Source organism: Poecilia latipinna, unplaced genomic scaffold (genome assembly GCF_001443285.1).
Source record: "Poecilia latipinna isolate Pla-1442-1.1 unplaced genomic scaffold, P_latipinna-1.0 Scaffold953, whole genome shotgun sequence".
NCBI lineage: Eukaryota > Metazoa > Chordata > Actinopteri > Cyprinodontiformes > Poeciliidae > Poecilia > Poecilia latipinna.
Window position 1 is genome coordinate 300,425 of NW_015113569.1, and position 10,270 is coordinate 310,694.

The window sequence follows — 10,270 nt, forward strand, 5'->3', positions numbered from 1 at the left end:
CTGGTTTTCATTTTAGTTTCTGAAGAGGTCCTCACACCAATTTCAAACTTTGGATTTCTGACCATAAAAGAGTAACTTCTAATAGCCTCTCAAATGAAATGAGATTTATATCTGCATTTAATCCTATTTCTTAAAAGCATATACTGTTTCCACAGTTTTTTGTATTTTTTTTTGTATTTTATGCATATTCAGCAGCAAAAGGGGGATGAATTATGTTTTTTGTACTTAAATGATCAAGGCCAATGGTTAAAACATAGTTTCTTGTGAAAATATTTAACCTATTCCCATCTTCTCTGTTAAGAACTACAAACTTCAGTAGGTTTTATTGGGATTTAGAAAAGAAAAAAATATTTTAAAGAAACTCTGAAAAATCCGGTGTGCATTTTTGGTTGGGGCTGATGAATTAATAATTTGTTTTTTGTTCTATATCTCTACTTGAACTCTATTTACTAACTGTGTGAGTTTTCCAGGCATTGAGTGGTGCCAGACTTTATTTAGGGGCATTGATATAAATGGGATTAAATACAACCCTAGCCACACTTTTGAGAATTTCATTTGCAAGACAAAAATAAAGAGCATGTACTATTTATTCAATTTCTGCTTCATAATTTGCCCTGTCAAATGTAGAACTACATTTGTGAAAGGATTCTCTGAATTTTGGCCACAAGATGGAGCAGTTTGCACAGAGTGGTTTGTTTATCCTCCTGTCGTTAGGAACGAAACGACCCCCCTCTAGTGGCGGTAGAGCAAAGTTGGCCTTGATGCTTGTAACTTTTGTCTGCTTTTGCAAATAAATAAATAAATAAATAAAAAAATTCTTCCCAAGAACGCTAAAAAATGTTTTACTTATATTTCATGCTGCTTGTTATTGCACACCTTTGAGATTTGGTAATCACCACTGGGGAAAAGATGCAAAAAAGGCAAGAGCTGCGTAGGTCTGGGTTGTGTAGTTAAGAAGGCAAAAGACTCACAAGTAGAGCAGCACCTGTGGTTTGGGAACATCCCATCTATCTTTCTGCACAGCGGGAATTGTCGACGTAAATGTGTGTGTGGGTGCTGATGCATGAGCGAGATGTGTGAAAGCAAGAAAAAAAAAAAGCAGCACTTGGTGGAGTCTATGAGTAATAGGAGAGACTCGGTAAGCATATGCGACCCGTTGACACTGAGCAGGCTGCAGTCTGGTTCAAACTGGCGTACAGCCTGGCTCTTGTGGACAACAAAAAGCCTCAGGGGCGGTGGCTTATGCATCAACAGAGACCCAGTGGCTCTGAGCAGCATTTACAACTAAAGCCAAGCGTAAACTTGGGAAAGTAAGGATTATTGTTAGGTTTCAAGTAGGCTGTGGAAAAAAATGGGGAAGGCAGCTTCCATCCATGCAAACAGACGCGTCTTCAGCAGGGGAAAAAGACATATAATAGGACTCGGACCCCACAATTTCAGCCCAAACAGGGAGCTTCTTATCAGCCGCCATCTCCCCCTGCAGCTAATATTTCACTTCGGCTTCCAGGCCCAGAGAATGAGAGACGTTTCCATTTCATGTCAGTCATTTCCAGGCCTGCGTGTTACCTGTGCGGTGATAAGTGTTTGACTGACTGGGAGCATCGTTAGTCACTGTCCGGCTACGAGTGACAGCCACAGATTCCTGGAGATGATGAGAGGAAGGGGAGGAGGAGGAGGAGAAAGACACAGCTGATGAAGGAGGAAGACACTTCCACGCTGCCTGTTTGTCCAAACATTCAAAACAACCGGGTTTGTGTAAGAAGACGGCCTGGTGTTTGCATTCAGCTCCTGTATTACATCTGATTTATTTTTCAACAACTTTAAATAAGTACATAAATATACACATAAATGTCAAATTCTATTCAAAATATATGTCTTACATGTATTTATGTCTAAGCAAGGCTACTAATATATTACAGTTTTTATTTTTTTGTCTTAAAATTCTAATTAAATCAAGAAATCTAGAGAAAACCTGGTTGTGCACTCAACCGTATACTTATAAACCTAGATTATCACAAGTGATGCTCACATTAATTTTCCCTCTGATAATTTTCAGAAATGTATTATTTGCTCTGTTATTTCATGGCTCATTCTTACAGTTTTCTATTTTATTTAACCATTTATTTAAACATTCCAAAACAAAAAAAGGGCAATGTAGCTCCTGAAAACTCTGCTTGTTAAAAAGAGGATGATGCGTCATATTCTTGGCTTGCTAAATGGTATTTAGATACTCCACCAGAGGGCAGAAGACAAGTAATGGATTCAATACAAATTTATTTCAACATAAAACTGCAGTCTTTGAATCCCTACAGGTCATGGTTCATGCATAACATTCCTTCCGGTTGGAACATCTGCATGGAACAATAAACAATAGATTTAATTTCAGACTTAAACATAGCTTCTATTTAAGGTCTCAGTTAGAGGGTTTTGGTTACAATTAGGTCTAGGGTTAGTGTGTGAAAGCACATAATTTAAAGAACTTATGAACCGGAAAAGAATAGAATGTTGTGAGGTCTGAGAATGACAACAGCAGGCCAACATTTCTCAGCAGTGCAGCAACAAGGTGCCTCAGAAATTAAGCTGATGTAACAGTTTGAATACAGTGGGTAGTGTTTAGTTATAAAATCAGAGGAAGCCCCCGATTCTGCATCTTTACACACAACCAAACATGTACCAGACCTTCAATCTGCAAAATACTTGAATGTATCAGAAACATTAAGAAAAACATAATGCCACCTGTCAATCATTCCAGGGGTTTTGCCAGCAACTGACCAATCAGAGGTTGCAATTTGTCCGGAAGTACACGCCCCTTATTTGGAGGAACTGGATAACAGCATTGCCGAGGTTTGTCGTTGCTAATGTGCTGCTGGTCATAATGAATCATGGTCGAAGATTGTCAGTAGGGAACATAAAATCCCGAGATCCATAACCCAGAGCGCGTAGAAGGCAAACGGGTTTAGATTCCCAATCCCAAACGGAATCTAATGCAAGAAATGGATCAAGGCCCAGTTGAAGGAACTGTAATCAACCACATGTTCTTCTGCATGAAGGTAACTGGTAGTACACGTCCCATTTTTTGGCATAAAGACACTTATTGATAATCAAATAAGAGATCAATGAGTGAAGGTAGTTATGCTTGATTTCATGTGTGTGAATTGCAATGGCAGAATGGAAACATGCGCTTCAGAGTTTACATTTAAGCACCTTTTTATGCTAGTGTTTATTTTTAAGCATTTTCCTGGGGGAAGATTTTCACAAGCTCCTATTATTTAACTCATTACTCGCCTCTTTTGTACGTATAAAATGCGTCCAACACAGCTTTTAACTCGCATCCAATGAGACTTTTTGCCCCTCCATGATAAAGACTTGAGCTTTAACGCTGATTTATCCCGCAAGTAAATTTACAGACCTGATGTACGACTTGTTGGAGAATTTTCTTGCTCGTCGTCTGTGCCTCGGTGTTGGCTGACAAGGCAAAAATAACTGGGGTAACGCACTCCGCTACCTCTGCCATTACGGCAAAGCGTATTGTTTGTTTATCGGGGATTTGCTCTACTTCCGTATGGGGGCGGAGCCTGCGTCATGTCATGTTGACGTCATGCTCCGTGCATACCCAATTAAAAACCAAGAACGTAGAAAATACGTTCTAAAAAGCTAAAATATATTTTAAGTATATTGGGTAATTTCAGAACAGCTTTATATGTACTTCGCCAAATAAGTTGTATAATATAATATAATATAAAATAATATAATGCACAGAGAAGTAACTTTCAAAATGTTTTCTCATTTCAAAACTTTAGCTGAAGTGGTGCTTCAAATTCCGGTTTCCAGTGAGGCAGCAGAGCGTAGATTCAGCCTCCTGAACAACATTAAAATCCTCTTGTGAAGTCATCTGTTTGAGGTAAAAGTCCAAAACCTCATTACAATATAGCCTCTGCAGCAAGGCCCCGTGAGACATTTGATGACAGACGAGTGGGTGTGTAATTCAGGTCCATGCCGACCAGAAGAATGTTATGAGACTGCGAGTACTGCTAGTTTTTATGCCATGCAAAAATAGTTTTGCAGATAGACAAAGCAAGATAAGATAGACTTAACTTTTTGATAAGTATCTACAAAATTTGAACTGTATAACAATCTGAAAATGAATTCATCAGGGAGTTTATATGATCATTAGCAGACCTGTAGAGACGGTTGTTGAGAAAATTATGTTGCAGTGTTTTTATTTTGTGAACAACTGTGCTAAAAACGGCCAAGCTTTTGACAGAACCAGGAGGGTTGATACCAAGACCTACCATGACTTCTTACCTTACAGTCTGCAGTTTTACCCCCTTGGAGGAAACCAGAGTGACCTTAAAGAGACAGAGTTCAATTCAAAGTGTCTCAGACAGAAAGTAACACAAGTTCTCATGACTATTGTCCTCCAAACGTCTGAGTCCTCTTGTAAATATTTGCTACATATCAGTTATAATGTAGTTTTTCTTGGTCATTTGTGTTAGAATGTTTTTAGTTTGTGGTGTATTTATTTATAGAGGGAGCAAAGGAATCTTAAAAAATAAATCATAAATCATCAGTGAAATAAACTGTATCCACGATAAAGGTTCTGATAACCGCAAGATATAAAGTTTGTAACAGTTTCAGACTTTATAAGAAAAACTACTAGCTTTGTTTACACCATTACTCTCGCTGTGGTTTAAACTGGGGAAAATAACAGGAAATAATACAGCACTGCGAGGCCAAGAAGTTCAATCTCTGGACATCTCTGGAACATGTTTTCACCCTCACAGCCTCTACCCTTCCCTTTACCTCCTCTTCCAAAAGCAAGACAGCAAGCCGGGAGATGGATGGGCTGAGCTGTTGCAAGGTTTCCAAAAGCGAACAGAGTCTGACTGCTGCTCTACCTGAGGAGCAAAAACAAAAGAGCCATCTCTACCTGTAGGACTGTGGGAGTCGAGGCTTTGATCTGGACCAGAAAGAGAGAGTAGTTTGATGAAATATTGATGCTTTTCTTTTTCTTTCGTTCTCTTTTTTTTAACTGAGTCCTGTGGGAGCTCCGTCTGCTCTCAGGATGTTTGCGCTGATCCACAACACAGCTCTGTGCTTCGGCAGATAAGAATAGATTCCAACAATGGAGCTGGAGGAGTGTTATCTGCACTAATGGGGCTAATGATTACCCCCCAGACTGGGCCTGCACTGGTCAGGGACCTTTTCTTTCCTAGTTGATCAAAAGAAACAGTGTGTTTAATCAGTCAGAATCAATTGCAAAAAACATACAGGACTGATGTGCGTCTGACATCTTAACAGAATATTGACAGCAAAGCCTGCATGACTTAAATCTTTATTCTGTGTGGAAAAGAAAGGCGCAGAAGCTTTAAATGGGAATCTGGTGCACTTAATCTTTTTTATGCCCTATTGTTACATATCTTTTAAATATTATGTTGTTTCTGTTAAAGTGTTTAACCCGTTTAGAGTTTATTATGTCTTAATATTCTGAATCATGAAAATAAAAAAGCTCCCATAATTAACTTCTCACACCAAGCAGTGCCCTGCAGAAGCATTTTTTACCCCTAAACGTTTCTACGTTTTGTTACGACTTTAAGCTTCATTAAATTTATTTTACTGTAATTTTATGTGACAAACCAACAGAAAGCAGCATATAATTGTAAAGTGGAAGGAAAATTATGAATGTTCTTCAGTATTCTTCACGTATAAAAATCCTGTAGTGTGAAAATCTGTGTTGAGCGTTTACTCTGAAATCACCAATTTAGTAAATAAAGTCGTTCCAAGTCTAATTTAATCTCAGTATAAATTCAGCATCAAAGACTTTAGAGATTTTGTTTAAAAGCAACATGACTCTTCAAAACAAAATAGTTTGTTTTTACATTACCTAAAATAGGAAATTTGCTCAGATTTTTATTATGTCACACATTTTCTTCAATGTGAAACTAGGTTTTTATAGAAAATTATTTAAAACTAAGAATAAAGCATGTAGTGCACAACTTGCTGACAAAAAAGAGTTACTTCATAAAAAGAGCAGTCCTGACGCTGTCAGTGTTATTACATGTTGAAAAATGATTAATATATTTCATGAAAACATCCAAGAAAAACGGCTAAAATCAGCATTTTTAGGCAATACAGAGACAGGCAGCCCACTGGGGCATGGTAGCTCTGGAGGAGCTGTAAGTATCAGGTGGGAGGATTTGTCGACAGAACAACCATTATAACCTATTAAAGACCCAAACTGAAGACCTATGCAAAACAACCTGTTGTTGAAAGTGATCATTTGTTCTCAATCAACTTATGAGGTAAAATAAAAGCAAAACGGTAAATGTGATGAAATAGTTTCAATGCAAATCCCCCTCTTTATGGTGAAACATGGTGGCAGCAGCATCAATCCTGGAAGAAAACCTGTTTGAGCGAAAGGACTTGACATCCTTAACATACAACCAGAGGTATAGGATGGGTTAGATCAAAGCATTTTAATGTATTACAATGGCCTAAACAAAGTCCAAGCCTAAATCCAAACCAATTGGCTGCAAGAATTTAAAACTGCAGATTAGAAAGAGTTTTCCATCCAGTTTGGCTAAGCTATTTTGCAAAGCAAAATAGGGGGAAAAAAAATTATGTCCCTAGATGTAGAAAGCTGTTAGAGACATACCTATGAAAGTGTGTTTAAGAATGTAATTTGATGTTTTAAATCATTTTTATTCCTTATTGGTCTGTCACATTAAGATCCAAATTAAACACTTTAAAATTTTGTGGCTATTATGTGACAAAATGATGGAGAAATTTGAAGTTAATAAATGCTCTCATACATCACTTTACCACTGACAAGCTGTGATACTGTTTTTAAATCCTACTGTCTGTTTAATCCCAGAGTTAAACCATGTAAAATGAATTAAAGCTCAAAAAGTTTGATTTGAGTTTGTATGAAAGTGACCCACATTCTCCAAGCAAAACTGATCTCCACAGACAAGAAAAAGCAAAAAAAAAAAAAAAAATCTGAATATTGATAAATTGCCTTGAGTGTTTTTTTTTTTTTTGTCTGCAAGTTAAGAGGCCAACACGGTCCAATCTGTCTTTTTTAAAAAAAAAAAAAACTGAGAAAAACGAGAGGGGATTTATCACTCTCCCATGTTCATACACAGATAGACGGCGGGCATAATGACTTCAGAGGAGAAGGCAGATTATTTAAACGTAAAGGAAAAAGGGAGAAGAAGGCTGAGAAAGGGGGGAAGAGGAGGAGGGAGAGGGTTTTAGGAGGAGCCAGGGGCAGGAGATAGTCTGGGAAAGGTCTCACGTTGGAGTTGAATTAACATGCGTTTCCGTTGGAGTCCATTAGATAATCATATTCATACCACACAAGGCTCAAAACCCCTCTCTGTTTCATTATTCCCTTTTAATCCAGCCCGATAAGGGGGCGCGGGCGTCGTGGTTTTATTATGTTGTCATTTGGAATCCACATGAAATCCCCTGCGGGACAATATCACAGGGAAATTGCTTAAGTAGCCCAAGTGGATATAGTTTTACGTTTATTATTTCCAACGGATTCAAAATAACGGCAAATATCCATTTTTTTTTACCCCCCACTTCCCCCCTTCGTCATGATTGTTGGGGACTAAGAGTCTTTATCAGTCATTCACACTAATGGCCCACTCTAACCACCCGATACCTTCGACAGAGGTGGGGGGGCGGGCTGTGTTTGAGAGCGTCCCGGATGTAGAACAGAGTACAGGTGCAGCACATGTGAGACGTAGAAGAAGGAAATCTGAAGAGAGATTGTTACGGCCCAAGGCCTTTTTCTCTGGGTCTCTAACCTCCATGTTTTGGACTCCTTGATTGGAAGTGGAGGCAGCTGGCCAGTGTCTCCAGATGACATCAGATCCACCATAAGATGCACCACTTCCTCTGACTAGGCAGCTCATTCTTTCTGTCTCCCTGCCACTCTCTCCCCCTTCTCCCTTTCTTCCCCAACCAGTTATGGTTTTTTTTTTGTTAAATAAATTCCCTTTTAAGTTATCTTTGGGTTGCTTCCCTTCATTTGTTATGGTTTAAGAGCCGGACCATAACAAGATGATGGAGGACTTTTTGAAGCGTCAATAAAGGGTAGATAACACGCTCTTGACAGTAGATTAAAAGCTGCTGGAGTCCTCTCTGGTGCCGTGTTTGCTTGGCCCCAAATCCCACGTTGAGGGCAAACAGAGCCAAAATGTCGGGTTGTTTTAGGACGTGTGTGCTTAGCAGACTTAAAGATGTAAGATTAGGGCAAGGTAAACACTCCAGCTAGATCCTCCAGTGGCTTAAATGTACGGTGACAGGGGACCGAGAGCAAACAAAAATGGGAGAAGTAGGAGGAAATTTAAAAAAAAAAAACCCCGACCACCATGTTTTATTGTAAAAGCAAAAACTCTGAAACATTTGTAGTGGCAATCATCATTAAATCAGTTAATTTAAGTACAGTGCCTTGCTAGAGTGTAAATACCAGTTGAAAGCACAAAATGTAATGAATTTTATTTAGATTTTGTCTGCAACACAAACAGTGAAAAGTTGTAAAATGGAGGAAATGATTTCTAACATTTTTGCAAATAGAAACCTGATTGAACTTACGTAGACTTTCAGCCTCTTGCCTCAACTAGATGTCGCAGATTACACGATCCGGTTATCAGGTTAATGTCCGACCCAATCTCAGATGTCATGAGGTTCTCCCATTGGAGGCATGGCTTCTCTCTGGGTACTCCAGCTTCCTCTGACAGTCTGGAAACATGACCGGCTCCTCCAATTACTCTGTAATGATATGCAGGTATAAGCAATAGATGGTTGGATGAATATTCATGTGTGACGAAAAAATTAGCAAAAACACAAGAAAGTGCTTATGATCAGACTCAACTTAACAAATACAGTCCTTGAAAAATATTCGGATATTGGACCAAAAAATCGTGAGCCACGATCCAAATCAAAACCTTGTTGTTAAGAAAGCCTGCATAAAAACCTTTTAGGCAAAAAAATGTTATTATGGTGAATCAGGCCTTAAGCTTACTCCTTGGTAAATCCCTGAGAAATTCGTATTGCTAAGGCATAGTACATTTTATTTTGAGCATATAAAGCTGTGGAAATTCACATTTTGATAACATACTTTTTGTCAAACCATCAACTATTTTTCTAAACTTTTTCAGGCAAACTACATGAATGTTGTAGTATAACTTAGACAAAAGTTTTTATTAATCCAATATCAACATTTTCTATATGGTGTAAAAACAGCTGGAATACTCGGTGTTGTAAAAACATATTAATATGAGCAGTAAATAAATGTTTGATGCATCTTGTGTTTGGCTGATTTTAGCTCATTCCCTTCCGTTTTCCCTCCCTGTGTTTCGGACTGGAGGCTCTTCCCTCCTTGCTCCGTTTCATGCAGCCGGTGCATTTCCAGCGGTCACATCTGTGTGGATATTATGTGCCCCGTTCTGCTGTATCCATTTCTCTGTGACATCTGTCCAAAAGAGGGGTAGGGGGTCAAAATTAAGGGCGAGAATCCAAATGCCTGCACAACATTCTGCCACGTATTGATTTACTGTTACTCGAGCAACGAACGTGGACGGGCCCGAGCGCCACATACAATTTCAGCGAGGTCATCTGAAACTGAAGGCACGCTCCGTCAACCGGCCGTAATATCAGCAAGCAGCATGATGCTTCAGATGCTGATCTCGGGGCTGATTGTGCTGGATGTTTGCCATATTCTTGGATGCGGCGAGAGGAGAAGGGGACAAAAAGGGCGACTGTCTGCCTCGTAGCCGGAGCACCTCCCTGTCTGCAGGATCTCAGGGTCTGGAACAAACAGGAGTTCCTTCTTAATTGGGGTGAGATCTGGGGCTTAAAGGAGGGCCAAGACGGGACCTGAACCCCCTTTCTTTCTCCTCCAGAATCGCTTTGGCTGCAGAGGTGCTTTTGATGTGTGCTTTGGCTCTGCGAGTCGTACTTTGTGAGTGTGTTCTTGGGAGACCAATGGTTACTTGCCTCGAGGCAGAATCTCAATCCCCAGGATCCTGGCCCTCTTTGATGAAATGCTTTCGGGAGCTGCTAACCCTACTGATGCCCATGTGCAATTCCCTCCCTCGCTCCCCCGCTCCTCCTTTGCCCTCTTGTTCTCTCCCACCTCTCCCTCCCCCACCACGTTCCTCGGCTCCTCTTTGAGAGATTCATAACAAGGACTTTATCTCTGTGTAGTCCGGGCCAGATGAGCACTGTCTGACAAACTGACAGGAGTATTAGCTGTGTC